This window comes from Prionailurus viverrinus, chromosome C1 (genome assembly GCF_022837055.1).
Source record: "Prionailurus viverrinus isolate Anna chromosome C1, UM_Priviv_1.0, whole genome shotgun sequence".
NCBI classification, from domain to species: Eukaryota; Metazoa; Chordata; class Mammalia; order Carnivora; family Felidae; genus Prionailurus; species Prionailurus viverrinus.
In genome coordinates, this window is record NC_062568.1 from 86,340,702 (window position 1) to 86,363,534 (window position 22,833).

The following is a 22,833-nucleotide window of genomic DNA, read 5'->3' on the forward strand; positions in this document are numbered from 1 at the left end:
TGTGGGATATAGATTTTTATAATGGTATTGAATTGATAAAAATAAAAAAATAAAGTCTTGACTGAAATTCAGATGATATATTATTAGGAAAACTGTTTTAGTCCATTTTGCTGGGGTTTAGAAGTCACATTGTCTGTCCCCATTCATGCCAGTGGGCATTAGGAGTTCAATAAAGTTTTCTCAGTTTCTTCAAGACTAATTGGTCTCTATCTTCTCTTTATTACCTTTGGACCCCCAGGGAGACTTCAGCCACTAATGGAGAAGAGACTCCAGGGTCTATTAATAATGCATTTATAACAAATCAGTTTCATTAAAGCTGTGGAAAAATGTGGGAAGATGCTTATAGAAGAATGACAAGGAAAGAAATCAGAATAAGCTACATAATCAAATATTATTATGTATAAGAAGACTTGAAGTAAATATACCAACATACTAGTCATAATGTTTTGTCATCTTATTTTTCCCATATTCTTGAAATTATATTTAATGAGTATATATGACTTTTAACATGCACATTATTTTGGGGGGACACCTGGATGGCTCAGTCAGTTAAGCATCCATCCTCGGCTCAGGTCATGATCTTGCAGCTCCTGAGTTTGAACCCCGCGTTGGACTCTGTACTGACAGCCCATAGCCTAGAGTCTGCTTTGGATTCTGTCTCTCTTTCACTCTGCTCTTCCCCCACTCACATTTTCTCTCTCTCTCTCTCTCTCTCTCTCTCTCAAAAATAAATAAACATTATAAAAAATTTTTAAATGCACATTATTTTTATAAAGGGTTTGATTTTACATATTTCGAGGTCTGACTCAAATATAACTTCCCTTTGCTTTTCTGGTAATATCCTCAGTAGAAATAATGTTTTGCTCCTTTTAAAATCTACAAATTTGATTTGGTACAGCTTCTGCGCACTTATCACATATTGCCTAGTATTTTAATTAGCTGACTATTTTTTTTTCTTTCCATTTAAGAGCCAGCATTCAGTAGCTTGTGTGCTAGCTATATTGGCCAAAGCTCCAAGCAGTGTTTAGCATAGTAGTTACTCAGAGACACAGGTATAGATGAGTGAATGAACTACCTTCCCCAGCTCCACAGTCATTTTGGTAACTTGCTGGACACTATGAGCACATTGCCTAACACTGATTTTCCTTCCAAAGCATCATGCAGTGAAAGCTTCCCATTACAAAACTCACCATATTTATTACACCCTGAAGGTAGAGATTTTTTCCCATTTGCCTTTATCAAATGTTTATCCTCTTTTATCCATGTCTGTTGCCATGGTAGCAGCTCAAGACAAAGCTGAGCAAATCATAAGAATTCTTACACACACAGACTGGTTACTACAGTGGTGGCAGCTTGCTTACGATGCCGAATGAGTGTTTTCACATGTCCTGGACTGCCCTTGTTTTCAAGGCCAGATGTCTTACTGCCTTTGTGAAGACGCTTGCCTTTTAAAGCTGTAAATAAGCAACCAAGTAGAAAGATCCACGTAGCGTTACTAAATTCCGAGGTGCATTTGTTTTGATCTTTTTAGACACCATAAAAATTATAATTTTTAAAATTTTTTCATTAACTACGCAAGTTCTTTCCTTTATTTAAACCCTGTACATGGGGATAGTGGCTGCTTCTACATTTCCTAGGGGAAAAATAGTTACGTAGTAACAAAACACTCAAGGTCCTGTGGTCTAACCTCACATGTCTCCCAAAAGTACTGTACTCTTCGTAACCAGATATATATCTATTGTTTTCCTTCAATTTTCCTGAGAAAGCAGTACTAAAGCCATCCTAATATGTTATCTCTGTGATATGTTCCTAATGTCTTTCACTTTGTATTTTTCTTCTTTCTTGTTCAGCCTATTGAAAACGGCGATTTTAGAAGTTAAGAGTCAAGGATCATAGAATGTTCTGTGATGAAAAGGACCTCAGAGAATATCTACTGCAACATTTTCACTTTATTTGTGTGAAAATTGAGGCATAGAGAGGAAAAGTTAACTTTCAAAGGCCATGCAGTGATTTAAAGGTATATTTTGTTATAACTAGAATGATCTGATTTCTAACCCAGCGCTACTCACTCCTTATGACTGGACATCAACATGAGTTTCAAGCAAAAAAATTGGATCTGCTTTAAATATAAACAACAGCAACTACAAAACCTTCAATGTTAAGGGAGATCTGGGAGTTTGTCATGAGAGATGCAAGGTGGGTTTGGGCTTAGAGAGAATTATACCAGATCCCTCACAGTTCTAAAAGGTGCCATATGACAAGACAATGTCATTTCTTGGAACATCTTCCTTCTTCTTTACTGCTAGTCCCTGTCCCTTGTCATTTGAGCACCAAGTCAAACTCCAATATCTTTTTGTGAGATGCTTTTGTTATGCCCCTTCATACCCATCTGGTTCCTTTCCATCTAAGCTTCTCTATTGTAGCAGCACTTCGTCATGGCACCTTATTCATTCATATTTTCGTACATCCATTTTTTCAAGTGTTTATTAAGAACTTACTGTGTCCCCCCCCCAGAGTTGTAGGTGCTACGAATACCATGAAACCATGATGAATAAAAAAAGTCACTGTAGTCAAGAAATTTCTGTTTAGTTGGGAAGTTCATAGCCCATTTTCATATATTTCTGACATTAGACTGTGAGATTTTTCAGAACAGCAATTGATCTTTCTGCATTATTATATTCTCAAAGTGTAATATAATGCTTGGAATTTAATGACAATTTATTGAAAGAACAAGTGAGGGGCACCTGCATGACTCAGTTGGTTGAGTGTCTGACTCTAGGTTTTGGCTCAGGTTATGATCCCAGAATCGTGGGATCTAACACAGGGTCAGGCTTCACACTGAGTGTGGAGGCTGCTTATAATTCTCTCTCTCTTCCTCTGCTCCTCTCCCCTGCTCGTGCTTTCTTTCTCTAGGAAGAAAGAAAGAAAGAAAGAAAGAAAGAAAGAAAGAAAGAAAGAAAAGGAACCAGTGAATGAATAAATCAGGTACAGGATGTAAGAACCACAAACTACAGAAAAAGAAAATGTTGATACATGCCAAAGCATTTTTAGATAACTTCATGGGCCACTGGAAACTATAACTTTGTATTAAAAGTACAGGAAATATTGGAAAGGAAATAAAGGAGAAGGAAAAATTCAAGGCAGATGAAGAACATGAAGGTTAGAACATGGAGGTTTAGATTCAAGTGATATTCATGGAAACAGATGACGACAGTCAATGCTATTAGAGAGATGACAATAGAAAGGTGGATGAAAGCAATCTGAGAAGAAATGGAAATATTTATTTTATTAGTATTTAATGAAAATTATTTTATTTGCAATAACAAAATGCCTGGCTTGTTTAGGTATATTAGGTAAAAATAAACAAAAGCCTATTTTTAGATCAGTATTTTAATATGTGCCCTTGTGAGGAGGTGTTAAGTTTGGTCTTTCTAGTCACTCATTCAAGTTATTCTTGTTTGTCTACCAAGATCAACCTACTGACAGATAACTCATTCAATGGGCAGCCATTCTATGTGAATTATTTTTTCAAGGATTTTAGATATATTGGTGCTAATCATCATCATTTGATGTTGTTCCAAATTCATTTTTGCCAGGAGTTCAAATTTGGTAGCAAATTACAGACATTGTCCATGACCAATAAAAAACAAAACAAAACAAAATAAACATCAAATCAACTGACCACCCAGGGAAAGAAACTAGAGTAGATATTTGATGGATGTATATATATAAGAAAAATTATGCAAAATCCTAAAGAGTTAGAAAAAATAATCAACAGTTTTGTGTTAGGCAGAGAGACACTTATTTTTATTTCTTTTCCTATTCTAATATTTTTTTCTTCCTAACTTAGAAAATAAATATAGAAGAGAAACTTCACTAGGACACGAAGTTTCTCAGATCCTCTTATAACCAAGTATAGTAACCATAGCCAAGATCTTGTAACATTGACTCATTGTATGTCCATTTGCTCTTTTCCTTGGATAAGATCTAAGAATTTACGTGAAAGATGGAATATTTGAAATAGGACAGGGTTATGTTATTTTATGGTGTATTCACAGAATCCTCATAATATAACTAAATTATTACCCAAACAGGTTTAAAAGTTGCATGATCACACACACACACACACACACACACACACACACACAACAAAAGCAGTCATCATTAGCAACTCAAATGAAAAAGGTAAGATGATGATTTTATACCTCATCATGTAACATTTAAAAGCAATTAAATTACAATCATTTTATGTATGTTTCACGGGAGAAATACCTCTGAGATAGCACACTGTACCAATACATAATGTCTAAATAATTGAACTGGACCTAAAACACTCATTTGTGGGGGCAAAAATGCTTCAAAAGCTTGAAAGAAAAAGAACAAAATTATCCGAATTGTATATCTTTATTAAAAACTCTTAAATGTCAATATGCATGTCTGAAAGTGGAAGAGGAGGGTAATTTTTCCTTCTTAAAAAGGTAAGATTAAACAAAAATTATTTACATAAGGCTAATAGTTTTAGAGGAAAATTCTAGCTTAATGTATGTAGCTTTGATTATGCGAAAGACCCCAAATGGCTTTGCCTGTGGTTTAATTCTTTAAGTCTATCCTTTCAAGAGCAAAAAAGATTGACACAGATTCTTAGCCTTTAAAAAGATCAATCCCAATAAACTGGACTTACCAAATTTAATGTGTTGTTTTCATTCTTTAGTAATTCTTTTTATAATTAGTGCTAAATGGACATAAATTACTAAAACACAATTGTAGTAAAGTCTTGGTTATTCATACTGAATTTTCTACTTTGTGATTTATTTATGGGAAAGTATTAATCCCATAATAATTTCCCCTAATGCCCCAAATCTTTAAGCCATTCTCTCCTTAGGTGACACTGACTTTCAAAATGAAAACTAATTTTGGTCTAAGTTCAGTATAATTTGAAAAGTAACCTGAATCTAAAGAAGTAATGTTACATTCTATAAATACCACACATCTTCAGGATGCAGCACAGGGCTAGAAAGGTCAAGGTTGTATCTACCACCCATAGGTGGGTAATCAGGAGGCTGGGATTTGTTCATTTATTAAAAATTTTATTTGTCCCAGACATTATTCTGGATGTTAGAGTAAAATAAAAGACCAAAATAAGTCTCAGAAGAGCTTGGGAGAAGATAAACTTGAGAATTACAGGTAATTTTTTTGTTATACCAGTTTAATGGTGACATCTGACACTGTCACTCACACGTCACTGGTTAGAACTGATCACTCAGCCACATGAACATGCAGGAGTCCTGAGAGAGCATATGAATCATAGAACAATTATGTCACACTGCCAGTGAACCTAAAATGTCATCTGTATATTCCAAGGACAGAATTCAGATCAACATTTAAAAAATGCACTGATTAAAATCAATGACAACCAACACAAACAAACAAATTAAAAACATAAGATTATATCCTAACAATTGATGATTTGCTATTTGTTTGGAGGAAGAGAAAGAAGATGACCTTTTCAGTTCTGTCACATTAAACATTACTGATGTGCATTTCATTAGTAATATACATTCCTCAAGACTAGTCATTAAGGGTGTGAATAGAAATAACCCACAGAATCAAAGCAGCGGAGTATGAGCAGGATCATAAAAAAGATATTTGCATTCTGCGGAGAGGAAGATACTTACAGTACAATGGGAATCTGATTTGACAGGCAAATATTCCTTAAACCACTGATAAATTGCTCATTAATCCAACAGTTTGTGTCATTGCATGGGAATCTTTAGTGAATCATAATTCTCTTAAAAGAATGCTGACATGAAGTACATTATATCATAGAAATGTTCTAAAACTTCTCATTTTCTTATCTGTGGCATCTTTGTTAAAGGGGATATGGATGATGCTGCAATGTCAGAGGGATTGGTCTCAGTGCCTCACAATGGTAATTCTGGGAAAAGTTCTCCAGAAACTTGCAGGTGAATCTACCCTGGGTTCTTTATACATTATTGACAGTCTGGTGTACCCTTGTGGGATTAATAAGGCAAACTGGGGTTTAAACCACAGCTCTTTTGGCAAATTACTTAACCTCCTTCAAACTTACTTTTCCCATATGTAAAATATGGGTAATTATCCTTATCTTTTAAAAAGGTAATGTATTTCTTATAAAATATATTTAAAGTATATAGCTAAGCACCTGATATACTACAGATCCACAATCTCTTATAATGCAAATCTGAAAGTCAAAAGCTCTGGAAACAGAAGTTTTTGTTTTGTTTTGTTTTCAATTACTCAGTGGCAAAATCTGACCTGACCTGAACTGCTTTTGGCAGAGAAACTTGACCTCAGTTGATGTGTGGCTATTTATAGTCTATTAATCCCACTTAGCATGAATGCTCATATTTTTACTAGAGAAATCTCATATTTGATTTTAGGCTGCTGTCTCTATCCCACTGGCAGTATTATATAAAATACAATATTTTCATGTATTATTCTGAAATCCAGAAGGTTCTGCAAAGGATTGTGAAACTTTATAAGGTAGACCTAACAATTATAGAGCTAGCAAGCAGACAACTAGGGTATCATCTGTCCTTGTTTCTGAGTTCCTGTTTTACATACCTGTGGATACAAAGGTTTGACAGGAGGGAGTTCAACAAAATTATTTTGTGTACCATAAGTTTGAATAAGCTCAAGGAAGCCTACAAGAGCAGAGAGGAGAGGTCCCCTAACCTAGAAGGGGAATAGAATAGTAAATATTTAATACTTTGGTAGCTTGGGGCACCTGGGTGTCTCAGTTGATTGAGAGTTCAACTTTGGCTCAGGTCATTATCTCATGGTTCATGAGTTTGAGCTCTGTGTGGGGCTTTGTGCTAACAACTCAGAGCCTAGACCCTGCTTTGGATTTTGTGTCTCCCTCTCTCTCTCTCTGTCCCTCCCCCACTCAAGCTCATTCTCTCTTTCTCTCTCTCTCAAAAATAAATAAACATTAAAAAAATTAAGTAATACTTTGGTAGCTTAATTCATTATTGTAAATATTTAGATATAATGGAAGATGATCACTTATGTGTACTTTTGGCCAAGATTCTACAAATCTGTTAGAAGTAGGTCTGAACAGTGATTAAATATGTTACCTTGCATCAGTTGTATAGAAAGTTACTGCTAAAACAGAGAATGTGAGTGTGATATCGATGCTGTAAGACATTCTGCTGTTTATTTCCCTTAATGCTGATCTCTGATGCCTATCAACTTTAAATTAGAAGTATTTAAAACCTTTAGAGAGTATACAATAAATATTATTCTTCATATGTAAATGTATTTCAAGCAGATAATAATGAATAATAATTAGCTTTTTTTTTTTCTTGTTAGTAATGCCTGGAGCTGTTGTAGCCATTTTGACTATAAGCACACAAGCATGAGAGTGAAGCCAAACTGAGATTGGTAGAGTAAAATATGAAAAAAAAAACTAGTTTTTTTAAATGAAATATATCACCTCAAACTGTTTACCATGCAGTCTTACTTACATCATTGTTAGTGGGTTACCACAAACTGAATTCATCCTACTTGATTCGAACAGGAAGGCCATTATTGACTAAATGTAAGAAATGCCATATGAAATCAATTACTGCACTTACAGCAAAGATGTTGTTGAAGATATTGCTGATTCCATTTCTCTCATGCCCTCTTTTTAATAACTTCTGGGACAAATCACTTTTAGAATTCAGGGTTAGGAAAATTCTTTCTCCTGGATAACTGTTATCCTTCCTATTTCAATATTGCACGTGATAGGTACCCTTTAACTGTTTGTGAATGAATAAAAGAACTACTAGAAAACAGAGAAAGACAGATACCGTATGTTTTCACTCTTATGTGGATCCTGAGAAACTTAACAGAAACCCATGGGGGAGGGGAAGGAAAAAAAAAAGAGGTTAGAGTGGGAGACAGCCAAAGCATAAGAGACTCTTAAAAACTGAGAACAAACTGAGGGTTGATGGGGGGTGGGAGGGTTGGGAGGGTAGGTGATGGGCATTGAAGAGGGCATCTTTTAGGATGAGCACTGGGTGTTGTATGGAAACCAATTTGACAATAAATTTCATATATTAAAAAAAAAAGAACTACTAGAAAGCTTATCAGTGCTCTTTGAAGGGATATCTATGTCAACTCACCGGTAAAACTAAGACAATTATAAACCCTATTTTAGTCATTATTGCCATTGTATTTTTACTTGTGTTTCCTTTGATCTTGAATTTTTACTTATGTTTATATTTTGCTAACTATTTGTATGTTCTTATTGTTTCAATTTGCCTGAATATATTTTATAGAAAGGAAGTAGGGCAGAAAATTGAAATATATAAATAAACATGAATAAAAGCATTTTTTTGTAATTTGGGATAATGGAGTTGCAGGCATTCTGACACATAATTATGCACAAAATAATTTATATTGAATATAAAGTTCAATATACGGGTTCTCTTATTGCAAATTTATCATTGTATTCTTCCTTTTGCTGAGGAAATTAATGTATAATTGTCAGAATTTAGAAAAGAAAGTGATCAAAATAATCCCACAAGAAGCAGAAAATACATTTTTTGTGATTAATCTTAAATAACAATAACTAACATATTTTGAGTGCTTATTATGCCCCAGTCACCAATCTATTTTTTGTATATTAATTCATTTATAAGGTAAAAAATATGATTTTCATTTTCAGATGAAAAGAGTTAGGCCTACAAAGGTTAAGTAGATTTCCTGAGATCTCAAAGCTAAAAAGTGTTGAAATTGGAATTCAAAATCAGGCAGTCTAAGACCAGAGTTTAGAGTTTAAACCAACCACACTGCCTCAGATGAGATGTTTTTATTCATTCAAAAATTATTTGTTGATGGCCTACTATGTTCCATGTGTAAAAAAAGGCACTAGCAACATATCACTGAACAATAATCCACAGCTGAAAAATTGAGAAATTACTTACAGTTTATAAATTTGGTATCACTGCTGGTCTATTACTATGTGTATCCAAATGCAGGCTAAACATGATGAACAATAAAATAATGTTCATTAGATGTGTAATTGAGATTTTCAGATTTTAGTTATGTGTTTGATCACAGAACAGGCATAGGCACTCACCATATACAAGTTTAAAGAATGTGGTTAACTTGTTTCACAAATAAAACTTTCCTTGTTTGTTATAATGATGGATATCAGATTACATTTTTTTTTGTCAGGCTGCTTTGTTGGTCTTATGTAAGTGTACTTGCTTTGAGTTTTTATTTGTTTACCTATTATTTAATACATTTTTATGCAATACTCTCCCAATTATATGATAAGCTATCAGAGGGCAGGGACCCTTAATTTGAGACAAGCCTAATCCATGGCCCCAGTGGATGCTTGGATAGCAAGTTTAAATGTGACTTGTGTAAACTGGTGGAGGTTGGAAATGAAAAGCTTTTTTTGTTCAGACTGATGGCAACTGAGTGGTAATATAGATTTAACAGTTAATATAAAAACCAATTTCCCTTATGACGAAACAGTGAGAGACTCAAAACTACCGTGACAGCTTTGAAATATCAGTTCCCTGAGACAAACTCTCAAATGATAAGCTTGCTTATTTTAAAAGGAACTTAGGGAGGGGCGATTTTCTTTCTTTTCCTGTAAGATATTCACATCATTTGAAAACTATTAGGAAGCAACTAGAGTACTAACAGTAATGTTCAAAATGCTTAGTGAAACCAACCAAAAGTCCATTTTGGTCATTAAAACACTAAGTAAGGATGTTTTGTTTTGTTTCCTGTCAAGGTGTTTTTAGGGAATTTAACTCACTAAATGTTATATTCTTAGCTGCTATTAATTTATGGGATCTAATGTTGGCAAGACAGGAATGAGGCTGAAATTAGACCCTGCCGCATCAATTTGAATACGTTCAATGGCCATCTTGGCATACCAACCAATAGTCTTAATGATGTCTACAGGCTAGAAGATTGCATCCCACCTCATCTGGTGTCATATTTAGTAAAGACTTCATTGATTTAGTTGATTGAGATAGAAACAGAAAGATGCATAGATGCAAATCGTATATGCTTTCCATGACTTTTCTGCATTAACTCTTAATGATCTAGTGAAAAACCCACATTGGAATATTCTAAAGGCAATGCCAGGGCCTAATATTGCCCAACCATTAGTACATGTTTTCTTTTTCTTTTTTTTTGAAATTTATTTATTTATTTTGTAAAGGAGTGTGAGCAGGGGAGAGGCAGAGAGAGAGGGAATCCCAAGCAGTCTCCATGCCCTCAGTGCAGAGCCCGATGTGTGAGATCAGACTTGAGCCAAAATCAGAAGCTAGATGCTTAACCTACTGAGCCACCCTGGGGCCCCTAGTGCATGCTTTCTACCATGCCGCATATAAGTGCACACCAGACAGTTCCATAGCACTCAAGGATTCTGTCACAAATTTTGCCCTCAAAAGCTGCTAACTTCGTCTTCAAAAAAAAAAAAAAAAAAAAACCCTAGGATATTCAACCATTTTGGAAAAAGTCCATAATTGACAGTCAGGTTGGAGAAATGTCATTCAATTCCCTCTTCCTGACATTCTTTTGTGCTAATTGCACTTCCTGAATATTAAATAGAGATTTCCTCCATATGAGAGCAATTACAGAACTTGTTAAAAACACGCAAGTGGCTTGTAAAAGCAATGCACACATTAAAGACAACTTCCTAAAAGGACTTTGGAAAGGTCTTCTGAAAACATAAGGAGATGAGTAGGTAATGAAAATGCACAGGATCTTTGATGATTATGCTGTTTGCTAGAGAATGGTATGAAGTAGAAGGCAGAACAATGTCAGAGCGAACATTAGTTACCGAAGTCTGAAAACATCTTCACTGTGACTATGAGGAAGTTATGCTTTCAGGTCCCATAACACAACATGATCAGAGGGCCTTAGGGTATTGAGGGAATAAAAAATGAAGCAGAATAATTAACAAGTCTCCTTACTGGATGAGAAATTTTGTATTACTATTGCAAAAATTAAATACACATCTACATATCTAAAGTATATGTTAACAAGTCACAGAATTGAATACTTTATTCATTTCTTTATTCAACAAATACTGCCAACCTGTGATCATTTTATTCTATAGATTGGGAAATAATCATTTGTTTAAAAAAATTATAAATGTACTTTGAATTCAGGCAGATCTCTGCTGTCTTAGCTCTGCCACTTACTAGCAGTTGATCTTGGGCACATGTAGAAGATTGAATTATTGGCCCCAATACTTTACTTGTCTCTGTATCCATCCCCTGTGCAGAGTCATATTTTATCTCACTAGAGGTAGGATATGTCACTCTGTCCCACTGCGGCCGGGCTATGGCATGTGCCTTGCTTTTGCCAATGAGATATGAGCAACTATGAGACAAGCTGAGATTTGGCAAGTGTTTGTATAGTTAGGCTTGCCCTCTTACACTTCTTTCATATGATGAGAACATACTTCTGCTGGCCCCTGGTCAAAAGCAAACGATATGGAAGAAAACTGGATAGCGTGTAACTTAATCTAGCCCAACCAACCTAGATCAATTGATTCCCAGGTAATCCCCAGGTGATTAACACATGCATGAAAGAAAAGAAATCATTGTTTTAAGGCACAGGAAATTTTATTTTATTTTATTTTATTTTATTTTATTTTATTTTATTTTATTTTATTTTGTATTATTTTATTTTATTTTATTTTATTTTATTTTATTTTATTTTTTAATGTTTATTTCTTTTTGAGAGAGAGACAGACAGAGAGAGGGAGACACAGAATCCAAAGCAGTCTCCAGGCTCTGAGCCATCAGCACAGAGCCTGATGCGGAGCTTAAACCCACGAACCATGAGATCATGACCTGAGCCGAAGTCAGGCTCTCAATCGACTGAGCCACTCAGGTGCCCCAAGGTACAGGAAATTTTAAAGTTCATTATGTAGTAGTAGTAAGTGATATGGGATGTAACTCAATCATTCTTCTACTCAGTTTCCACATCTGTAAATTGATGTTTAAAAAAAAGTATGTAATGGGGTGCCTGTGTGGCTCAGTTGGTTAAGTGAATGACTCTGGATTTTAGCTCAGGTCCTGATCTCAGGGTTGTTAAATCAGGCCCAGTATAGGGCTCTGCATTGGATGTGCAGCCTGCTTGGGATTCTCTCTCTCCCTCCTCCCCTCTACCTGTGCATGCTCTCTCTCTCTCTGACAAATAAAAAAATAAAAATGAGAATAAGTAAATAAATAAATGTATGTAACATATAAGGTTGCCATGAGGACTATTGATGCTTTAAACACCTAAGTGTAAATATAAGAAATCAATTGCATTTCTATATACTAACAAAAAACACATGAAACTGAAATTAAAATTAAATACCATTTACAATTACTACCAAAAAAAAAAAATGACACTCTTAGATGTAAATTTACCAAACACGTGCAGGACTTGTATGATGTAAACTATACCATGCTGATGACAGAAACCAAAGAATTTCTAAATAAATGGAAAGGGTAGGGCACCTGGGTGGCTTAGTCTGTTAAACATCTCACTCTTGATTTCAGCTCAGGTCATGATCTCACCTTTCATGAGACTGAGTCCCAAGTTGGGCTCTGTGCTGACAGCACAGGCCTGCTTGAGATTCTTTCTCTCCCTCTCTCTCTGCTCCTCCCCCACTCATGCACACTCTCTCTCAAAATAAATAAATAAACATTTTAAAATAAATTAAATAAATAATTAAATAAATAAATGCATACGCATATTGTATTGATGGATTGGAAAACTAAACATAACATAGATGTCAATTTCCGCAAATTAATACTCAGATTTAACATAATTCTTATCAAATTCCCTACAAGATTTTTTGTAGATATAGATAAGATAATTCTAAAATATAAATAAAATTACATATGTATATCTGTCTTTATATCTATATGCTTAGATATAAATATATAAATAAATTGAAAGAAAAAGAAAAGCCAAAAATTTTTGAAAAGGAAGAATAAAATTGGAGGAATCAGTCAACCTGATTTTGAGACATATTATATAGCTACAGCATTAAGACTGTTTGTGCAGGGATAGGTATAACAGATGAATTGAACAGAACAGAGAATCCAGAAATAGACCAACAATAATGTGCCCCACACAAATATGACAAAAGTGTAAAAGCAATAGAAGAAAGATAGGTTTTTCAGAAAATGGTGCTGGAGCAATTGGATGTCTGTAAGCAAAAAAAAAAAAAAAAAAAAAAAAAAAAGGAACACTGACCTCAGTCTCAAACCTTATTCATAAATTAATTTAAAATGGACCACAGACTTAACAATAGGATATAAAACTATACTTTTTATTCTTTTTAGGTTTATTTATTTATTTTTGAGAGAGAGAGAGAGAGAGAGAGAGAGAGAGAGAGAGATTGTGCAGGGGAAGAGAAAGAAGAAAGAGGGAGAGAAAGAGAATCCCAAGCTGGCTCTGCACTGTCAGCACAGAGCCACACATTGGCTTGAACTCACAAACCATGAGATCATGACCTGAGCTGAAACCAAGAGTCAGGTGCTTAATTGACTGAGCCACCCAGGTGCTCCTATTTTTTTTAAAATAGGAAAAGAAATCAGGGTCTAAGACTAGGAAAATAATTCTTAGACTTGATACCAAAAGCATAGTCTATATAAGGAAAAACTGATAAACTGGACTTTATCAAAATTCTAATCTTTTGCTCTGAAAAAGAAAATCTTGTTAAGAGTATGAAAAAACAAGCTATATAGTATGAGAAAATATTTGCAAACCACATGTCTGTTAAGACCAAACTGTGATATCTCTATATATCTATCATTAATGGCTAAAATATAAAATAGTGGCAACTCTAATGATGCAAGGACACAGAGAAACTAGGTCACCCACACATTGCTGTTGGGAATGTAAAATGGTACTGCCACTCTGGAAAACAGTTTAGAAGTTTCCTTAAAAGCTAAATATGCACACAACCCCTATTGAAATGACACTAGCATTTTTCACAGAGCTAGCACAAACAATCCTAAAATGTCTATGGAACCAAAAAAGACCCCGAATAGCCAAAGCAATCCTGAAAAAGAAAACCAAAGCTAGAGGCATCACAATTCCAGACTTGAAGCTGTATTACAAAGCTGTAGTCATCAAGCCAGTATGGTACTGACCCCAAAACAGATACATAGATCGATGGAACGAATAGAGAACTCAGAAATGGACCCACAAACATATGGCCAACTAATCTTTGACAAAGCAGGAAAGAATATCCAGTGGAAAAAAGACAATCTCTTCAGCAAATGGTGTTGGGAAAACTGGACAGCAACATGAAGAAGAATGAACCTGAACCACTTTCTTACACCACACACAAAAATAAACTCAAAATAAATGAAAGAACTAAATGTTAGACAGGAAGTCATCAAAATCCTAGAGGAGAAACCAGGCAACAACCTCTTTGACCTCATCTGAAGCAACATCTACATGTCTCCAGAGGGAAGGGAAACAAAAGCGAAAATGAACTATTGGGACTTCATCAAAATAAAAGGTTTTTGCACAGTGAAGGAAACAATCAGCAAAACTAAAAGGCAACTGATGGACTGGGAGAAGATATTTGCAAATGACATATCAGATAAAGGGTTAGGATCCAAAATCTATAAATAACTTATCAAACTCAACACCAAAAAACAAATAATCCAGTGAAGAAATGGGCAAAAGACATGAATAGACACTTTTCCAAGGAAGATACCCAGATGGCTGACAGACACCTGAAAAAATGCTCAACATCACTCATCATCAGGGAAATACAAATCAAAGCCACAATGAGATAACACCTCACACCCATCAGAATGGCGAACATTAGCAACTCAGACAATGACAGATGTTGGTGAGGATGCAGAGAAAGAGGAACCCTTTTGCACTGCTGGTAGAAATGTGAACTGGTGAATCCATTCTGGAAACAGTGTGGAGATTCCTCAAAAAATTAAAAATAAAACTACCCTACGACCCAGAAATTGCACTACTAGGTATTTTTCCAAAGGATACAGGAGTGCTGTTTTGAAGGGGCACATGCACCGCAATGTTTAGAGCAGTACTATCCACAATAGCTGAAGAATGGAAAGAGCCTAAATGTCCAATGACTGATGAACGGATAAAGAAGGCATAGTATGTGTATATATATATATATATATATATATATATATATGGTATATATGGTATATGTGGTACATATGGTACATATGGTATATGGTATATGGTGACTACACCAAACATATATATAATGGAATATTACTCAGCATTTAAAAAAATAATGAAATCTTGTCATCTGCAACAACATGGATAGAACTAGAGAGCATTATGCTAAGTGAAATAAGTTACAGAAAGACAAATATCATATGATTTCACTCATGTGGAATTTAAGATACAAAACAGATGAATGTATGGGAAAGGAAGCAAAAATAATATAAAAAAAGAGAAGGAGATAAACCATAAGAGACTCTTAAATACAGATCAAAAATTGAAGGTTGCTGGAGGGGTGTTGGGTGGGGGGATGGGTTAAATGGGCAAGGGGCATGCGGGAGGAAACTTGTTGATATGAGCACTGCGTGTTATATCCAAGTGATAAATCATTAAATTCTATTCCTGAAATCATTATTACAAAAAAACACCTAAAACATGAAAACATATACGTGTATGTAGGTATAAATATATATACATGTATATATGTATTTCAAAATGGAGTTTTTACTAACATTAAAAAAGGAAGGATTAATTTAAAAGTATGCATTTTTAAAAAATACTAAAATTAAAACCTATTATCCCTTTTAAACAAAAATAAATAAGGGCAAGGAAGATGATTAAAAAAAAAAAGCAAAAAACTATACACTTAACATATGACCCAATAATTGCACTCTTGTTCATTGATTCCAGAGAAATAAAGATTTGTGTTCATACAAAAATCTGTATACAAATTTTTGTAACAACTTTATTCATAAGACAAAACTAGAAAGAACCCAGATGTGCTTCCACAGGCAAATGAGTGAACAATCTGTGGTACCTCCACAGATTATCAACTACTAAGAAGAGCTGCTGGTAATATGCAATGATCTGGATGTATATCCAGAGAACTATGCTGAGTTAAAAAAGGCAATCCCAAAAGTTCTATACTATATGATTCCACTTATGTAACATTCTTGAAACAACAAAATCACTTGAGTAGAGAATATTAGTGTCAGGGAAGGGGATACTCAGGAAAGAAAGTTTTAGTAAAAGAACATGAGGGATCTCTGTGGTAATGGCACTGTTCTGTATCTTGACTGCATCAGTGACAATATCCTCTGATTGTGATATTATAAGACAGTTTTGTAAGATGTTATCGTTGAGGGAAACTGAGTAAAGTGCATATGAGATCTCTTTGTACTATTTATTTATTTATCTATCTATTTATTTATTTGTTTGTTTGTTTATTTATTTTTGAGAGAGACCATGAATGATTGAGGGGCAGAGAGAAAGTGAGAGGCAGAAAGAGAGACACAATCCCACAAGGGGTAGAGAGAGAGGGAGAGAGGGAGAGAGACGAAATCCTGAAGTGGGGCTCAAGCTCACCACAGACAGGACTCAAGCTCACCCAATATGGGGCATGAACTCAAGAACCGTGAGACCATTACCTGAGCCAGTCAGATTCTTAACTGACTGAGCCACCTTCATGCCCCAACTCACTGTATTATTTATTATAATTGCATGTAAGTCTACAGTTATCTCAGAATGAAAAGTTTAATTAAATGTTTATTTATTATTTTTTAATGTTTATTTTTGAGAGAGAGAGACAGACCGACAGAGCATGAACTAGGGTGGGGCAGAGAGAGAGAGGAAGACACAGAATCGAAGCAGGCTCCAGGCTCTGAGATGTCAGCACAGAGTTCCAGGCAGGGTTTGAACCCAAGAACCACTAAATCATGACCTGAGCCAAAGTTGGATGCTTAACAACTAAGCAACCCAGGCACCCATAATTAAATGTTTATTTAAAACTTGGGAGAAAATGACACCTTTTAAAAGTTTTCTAAAAACCTTAGTAAATGCGACATAACTATTTTTTTTCTCAAAAATGTTTTCTGTTCTTCAATTTAAATGGTTTGTCCAGGTGCTGAACAATCCGAGTTTTGTTTTGTTTTTTGTTTGCTTTTTTTTTTTTTTTTTGGTCAAAGAGAGATGCATCAGCTCACCAGGCTGCTGTTAGCCTAGTGGATGCACTATGCTGAAATCAACATGTGCAACCAGCTGCAAATTCCGTGTTCCAAGGCTCTAATGTGCCAGCCGCATTTACTGGACTCATTTACGGCAGGCACATTGCTTCTTTAGGCTCATTTCCAATCTGAAGGGTCACAGCTCTGCATTTGTTCCAGGTTATACCAAGGACTCTAACACATTCATGGTTTGCGGAAGAGAAAGTTGTCATTTAAGACAAATCAGTGATTTTTTTCTACTCCTGAAGTAATTGGAATTTAGATATAGTAAGAAACTGCCTTTGTGTGAGTTATATGAAAGGATAGAAATCTCTGCTTAGCATATAGTAAGTACTCAGCTACATTTCTTTCCCCTTAATGAATGGGATATGTTTAGGAAGTCCTTAAATAAGAACACATATCTCCAATGGACTGAGATGATTTATTATATCAAATTCATTATCAAAATGAACTGATAGCATCCTTCCTAGAATTCTCAGATTAAAGTAAAATTAACAATTTCATTTTAGACTTGTACCTTTTCATTGTCCTTGAAAGAGTCTTGAGCCAGGAATCTACATAATCGATCACATAGTCACAAATAAGTCCACAATCTTTTCCCCTCCTTCCTTTTTTTTTTTTTTGGAGAATATTTTGTAATCATTTTTTAAGAATATGAATTCCAGGGGTTTCACTTTACCATAATCTAACCTAGATGATTTCTGACCAAATACAAGGTACTCTAAAGCCCTACTATCAGAAGGTAAAGCCCAAGTTAGTTCCTGTTGAGTCCATATGATGGATCAGCTTTCTCCAATGTTTCTAGATGTGAGAATTTGAACAAGCCACTTACTTCTGTAAGCCTCCCTTTCCTAAAGTATAAAAATGGATTTTGGTGACTACACCAAACATATTTTATTTACAATTTTACTGTCTGTTTTTCCATTATGGCTCTTATTTCAGCTGCTTGTTCCATGTGAGCTCTAATCAATTTCATGCAGGTGCACCAGACAGTGCCTTTCCAAATGCCCACTTCCCACTTGCATCATAGAGCTTCCAATTTTTGTTGATCTTGCTCAGAGACCATACAGGTATAGTATATAAGAGGCAGAGTTGATAATAACCCTGGGGAAAATTCTGACCAATGGGAAATAGAAATGCAATTGATAAAATCTTCTTTCCTTCTCCTCATGGGTAGATAGGCCTGAGATAACATGTCATTCCTTGAAAAACTATCACAATGGACTGAGGAATTAATTGTACCTTGTCATGTCAGCGCTTGATAATGCCACTCTTCCTATGGTATTAATTCATTTTTTATTCTCACTTCCTGGGATTGCATTTCCTAATAAAGTGGTAACATATAAAATGTTGGCACAGGCTCTGCTTTCTGAGGGACCCAGGTTAAATGGTTAGAGGAGTAGTGATTAAGAAAATCTCATGATGAGGGGCACCTGGGTGGCTTAATCGGTTAAATGTCCAACTTCAGCTCAGATGATCTCACAGTTCGTGAGTTCTAGCCCCGCATTGGGCTCTGTGCTGACAGCTCAGACCCCGGAGCTTGCTTCTGTGTCTCCCTCTCTCTCTGCACCTTCCCCCACTCATGTTCTACCTCTCTCTCTCAACAATAAATAAATGTTAAAAATTAAAAAAAAATCTCATGATGAGATTTTTGGAGAAAGATTCCTCATCAGTAGAATGGCAAAAGTCTCCATCACTGGTGGCATCACAGTGACTAAGGCTTTCACCCGAGATTAATTGGAATAAGGAACATATGGGAAATGTGATAAGGGGATGTGCAGTGGTTGTGACATGTGAGCTGTATGAGAACAATTATATGTTTGAGGATTTCTAGTAGACTTTTTTAAAAAATTTGTTTAAAATTACCCTGAAAATGCCAATTTTTAAAAATCTCTAGACATCACCTGCCAACTAAAGGCAAACTGGAAGATAGAAAGTCTTTGACTGCAACTCATAAAATGCACTTGTACTTTTTAAAATCCTCACATGCTACCCTTATTGACTTCAGACTAGCATTCAAAGTCAGGTATCAGCAGTAGTAGCATTGGTGAGACAGTGGTGAGCATAGCTGCCTTCCAAAGTGAGGTATCAGCAAAACCTAAGTAGTTAAATACAATTTTTGTTAACAAAAGAAATCACTCACACAGTGAATAAATTATACACACTTACTTTCCGTACTGCCAGGGACCATAAGCAGATGCAACAGTGGGTCTTGTGAGTTAGGAAATAGAGCTATATATGGGATATGTAAAAATTTATTTACATGAGTCGCTCCCCCATGACTTGGGCTTCAATGCTCTGGCATATTAAGTTGGTTTTTGTTGTTGTTGTTGTTGTCTTTAACATTTTATTGAAGCACAGTTCTGAAGATGGTCAATAGTGATAAAAGACTTCCTGAAGGGGCGCCTGGGTGGCGCAGTCGGTTAAGCGTCCGACTTCAGCCAGGTCACGATCTCGCGGTCCGTGAGTTCGAGCCCCGCGTCAGGCTCTGGGCTGATGGCTCGGAGCCTGGAGCCTGTTTCCAATTCTGTGTCTCCCTCTCTCTCTCTGCCCCTTCCTCGTTCATGCTCTGTCTCTCTCTGTCCCAAAAATAAATAAACGTTGAAAAAAAAAAAATTAAAAAAAAAAAAAGACTTCCTGAAAATAATACTGAGAAAGTAGTCATTAGGGTCAGAGAAGGTGGCCATGTTATGATGGATTTACTATATTAGACTTGAGAACCTGCCACCTGTCTATGTTTCCTTGTTGGCCCAAAGACACTCTCATTACTAAAATAAAAGAGGAATTTTATCATCTCTGAAAATCTCGATATTGTCTGTTCTTTGTAGCACAACAATGAAAAATGCTGCCTTGGAACTGGGCTCCCTGGTAACAAATATGGGTGATGGATACCGGAATTATGGAGATCCAATGTCTGTATGTTACTCTCAGGGGAAAGATGAACACAATTGCCATAATTGGCAGCAAAGCTAAGTGGCAAGGAGGGCTCCTTGACTCATAGGGATCTGTGGCAATGAATAATAGCACATGGTATTCCTCAGAGTGAGAGATAAATGGACAATAAGCCCAAAGTTGTTAGACTTGTGTAATAATACTAATCTTTAAAAAAAAATACTGATAAACAGAGGCTGGTGTCAGCTGCCACAATGGAAACTGAAGTATTCCATCCAGATTCTTATCTATCCAGATTACAGTTCCAAGTTTTCCAGAGACAGAATCCACTCATTTAAGTATTTTAGGTTATCCACTCCAGTGAAAAAAATAAGTTATTGCCCCTCATACCACCTACCATGATGAAACAGGACTCCTTGGTGATGTTTGCTTGTTTGTTTGTTTGTTTGAATTTTAGAGGTAGCATATACCACTCTTGGGAAATATCACTGATCCATTTATAAGGTGACATGGGAGACTTCTAGATTGGAGTCAGGCCCAGAGAAAGTGAGAGGTCTGCAGCAATACCAGGCTGTTCTACCACTCAGGCCAGGTATCTTAGCCAAGCTAATGTTGCTAGACGTGGTCTCTGTCAAGTCTTGGTAAGAGTCTCAGTGAAGACCCCTAAGGCTCTGGAGCATGGCCAAGTATTCTGATGGATGAGACAACTCTGTATTTAAAAATGTGTCCTAGGGGCACCTGGGTGGCTCAGTCGGTTAAGCATCCGACTTCAGCTCAGGTCATGATCTTGCAGTTCATGAGTTCAAGCCCTACGTTGGGCTCTGTGCAGACAGCTCAGAGCCTGGAGCCTGCTTTGGACTGTGTCTCCCTCTCTCTGCCCCTTCCCTGCTCATTCTCTGTCTCTTAAAAATGAATAAATGTTAAAAAAAAATTTTTTAATGGGTCCTGATATGCTACTGGGACCTGGGTAAAGCTGATCACCTGACCTCGGGACATCAAGTGATAGGTGAACTGGGGCTGCCCACCTTTGGCTGAGTAATAACAGTTCCACTGTGTCTTTGTTGGGCTACTATAACAAAACATCATAGAGTAGGTGGCTTAAACAACAGACACTTATTTCTCACAGTTCTGGAGGCTAGGATGTCCAAAACCAAGGTGCTGGCAGATTCAGTTCCTAGTGAGAGAGCTCTTTTTGGCCTGGAAATGGCCACCTTCTTTCTGTTGCTCATGTGACTTTTCCTTCCATGCAAAGAGAGAGAGAGAGAGCTCTCCTGTCTCCTATCCTTCTCATAGTGGCACTAATGCCTTCTGAGGGCATTACCCTCATGACCTTTTCTAAACCTAATTACCTCTCAAAGGCCCCACCTCCAATACTATCACATTGGGTGTTAAAGTTTGCAACATATAAATTTGGAGGGAGAACAAACATTCAGTCCATACTAATAAGGCAGAGCCACAGTCCATAGCATGGAGGAAATGCTTTATTTGGGATTAGGCCTAAGCACTTTCAAAAAGTGGAATAAATTACATTTCAGAATCCCATGTTGCCTACCACCACTGCATCACTGTGTCTCTTCAGTTTACTGTTATAAACTTACTGAGGATTAACAAGAACTAGCTATTGAAGGAGGAAAGAACTCACACTGGCTATTGACGTGGGAGCAGTCCCAAATAGACACAGTACATTCGAGTCCCACTTATGGGGATAAGGAGTGTGGTGAAGAGAAATTCTCCCAGTGGATAAAGCTGTGAGGAATATATTCAGTCATCTGCTTTATATATAGATAAAAGTGGTCTGAATTGGGTATACACATAAACTCTTGGGAAGTAACACCTAGTTTGGCTGGTTACTCAGGCAGGAGTATTCCTGGAAGGGATAAGATTCAGAGACTAGAGACAAGGAGGCCTGGAAAAGAGGTTTCAAGAATGACCCATGGTAATGAACCTAAAGCATGTAGATTTTTGTATCTCAAGGCAATGCCCTCAAAAGAATGCCTAGGGTAGAAAAATTTCTTAACAAAAAAAAAGGATAGGGTAGTTCATCTTGAGGAAGCCGAGAAGTCTCTTTTCTTGACCATCTCAGTGGTAATGCAATGGTCCCATGAATAGAGTGATCACTTTGGTATGATTGGAGATTATATACAGACTCAATAGCATGGTCTCCCTCTAGCTGAGATTGATGTAGTTCCTGCCATTGAGGAATATCTAACCTTCCAGCAGCAGAGACCAACAGTGAGCTCTCTGTGTGTCACTATTCTTCAAGGAGACAAGCCAGCCCCTTGGTATTAGGTTGAATGGATTGGACCCTTACCGTCCTGGGGGGAAAATGCAGTTATTTTCCATACCCAAACTGACATCTGGTCTGATTACGATATTTTTCCCAATTCCAGTACTGGCACAAGAACAAACTTCAGAGGACTTACAGAATTTTTGATCTATCGGCATGGTTTCATATGTAATATTGACTTATACCAACAGATCCATTTATAACAAAAGGAGATGTGACGGAAGATATGTGACCAAAGGATTCATTGGTATTGCCATGTAGTTCCCACCCCACCAAAATCCATAAAAAGATGGTTTGTTCAAAGCATGGAATAGCCTATTAAAGGCTCAATTATAGCACTATTTCAGGGGTAATAGCCTTAACATTGGGATACTGGCCTAAGGACATACTAAGATACAACTGATATAGGGTGTTAGATTACATGGATAC